Source organism: Carlito syrichta, unplaced genomic scaffold (assembly GCF_000164805.1).
Source record: "Carlito syrichta isolate Samal-C Ts95f unplaced genomic scaffold, Tarsius_syrichta-2.0.1 Scaffold118039, whole genome shotgun sequence".
In the NCBI taxonomy this organism is placed as follows: Eukaryota; Metazoa; Chordata; class Mammalia; order Primates; family Tarsiidae; genus Carlito; species Carlito syrichta.
In genome coordinates this window covers 80,164-81,812 of record NW_007062135.1, presented here as the reverse complement: position 1 = coordinate 81,812, position 1,649 = coordinate 80,164, and the positions used below count along the sequence as shown (strand labels likewise).

Sequence of the window (1,649 nt, the reverse complement as noted above, 5' to 3'; positions counted from 1 at the left end):
GGCGGTCGCGGGGGGTCGGGGCCATCCTCGCCGCGGGTTATTTCTCGGGCTCGTCCCAGCGGCTTCTTGGGCCCCGGCCCGAGGTGCGCGGGCGGCCATCGCCCCCGCGCGGCCCAAGTCCCGCTTGCAGCCACAACCGCGTCGTTCTTCCTTGTCTCAACGCGTGGCGCGGTTTGTTGCGCGCCCACTGTGTGCCGGGCTGCCCGGCGCTGGGGACGCAGCAGTGAACACGGTGAGACAAACGTCCCTGCTATGGTGCAGGGCCTGTCTTCATCGGGGCGACAGACAAGAAACCAAAGTAAGATATATGGAATGTTCATTTGTGATTAGTCACAAGCTGCAGCCTCGAACTCCAGGCCTCACACCATCCTCCTGCCTAAGCCTTCCAAACCGCTGAGATTACAGGCCTGAGCCATGGCCTCAACCCTAATTTTTAAAAACAGGGTGTCCTGGCCAGGTGCGGTGGCTCAAGCCTGTAATCCTAGCACTTTGGGAGGCCAAGGCAAGAGGATTGCCTGAGCCCAGGGGCTCGAGACCAGCCTGAGCAACTTAGTGAGACCTCGTCTCTACAATATATCAAAAAATTAGCGTTGGCCCCGCGTCCCCTGCCCGCCACCATGGCCACCTGCAAGCTGGTGCTGATCCGGCATGGTGAGAGCATCTTGGACCTGGAGAACCGCTTCAGCGGCTGGTACGACGCAGACCTGAGCCCAGCGGGCCACAAGGAGGCGAAGTGCGGCGGCCAGCCGCTGAGACGCTGGCTATGAGTTCGACATCTGCTTCACCTCCGTGCAGAAGCGAGCCTTCCGCACGCTCTGGACAGTGCTGGACGCCATCGACCAGATGTGGCTACCCGTCGTGAGGACGTGGTGCCTCAGTGAGCACCACTATGGGGGGCTGACGGGCCTCAACAAGGCTGAGACCGCTGCCAAGCACAGGAAGGCTCAGGTGAAGATCTGGAGGCGTTCCTTCCACATGCCGCCGCCCACGGAGCCCGACCACCCTTGTACGGCAACATCAGCAAGGATTGCAGGTACGCCGACCTCACTGAAGACCAGCTGCCCTTCTGTGAGAGTCTGAAGGACACCATTGCCAGGGCGCTGCCCTTTCGGAATGAGGAAATTGTTCCCCAGATCAAGGAAGGCAAGTGGGTGTTGATCGCGGCCCACGGCAACAGCCTCCGGGGCATCGTCAAGTACCTGGAAGGTCTCTCTGAAGAGGTGATCATGGAGCTGAACCTGCCGACCAGGATCCCCATCGTCTATGAGTTGGACAAGAACTTGAAGCCCATCAAGCCCATGCAGTTCCTGGGGGACGAGGAGACCGTGCGCAAAGCCATGGAAGCTGTGGCCGCCCAGGGCAAGGTCAGGAAGTGAGGACCCGTGGGCGATGACCACGCTGACACCTCCCTCCCCTCTCTCCTTCCCCCTACCCCACTGACCACGTCTGTTGCGTCCTGAGCTATCGCTGCAGATGGAACCGGTGGCTCCCGCTGTCCCGTGAGCTGTTGGCCTCCTGCACCCACTCCCTTCATATGGTCTAGTTGGAACCGCACCTCTCGGGCCTGCCTCTCAGTCCTGGCCGAGGGTAGGCTCCTCCTGGCCACGCATTGCACGGTAGCCCCTGTCTTCTGGGGACCTGCTTGAGTC

The 1,649-nt window shown here is 61.4% G+C and overlaps 1 pseudogene across 1 annotated transcript; it reads left to right on the top strand.

The window, feature by feature from the left end:
* The first annotated feature begins 603 nt into the window (after nt 1-603).
* On the top strand, nt 604-1,381 carry LOC103249242 (annotated as a pseudogene). Its single transcript, XR_503604.2, has one exon. The product of XR_503604.2 is annotated as a phosphoglycerate mutase 1 pseudogene (transcript).
* The last annotated feature ends 268 nt before the right edge of the window (nt 1,382-1,649 follow it).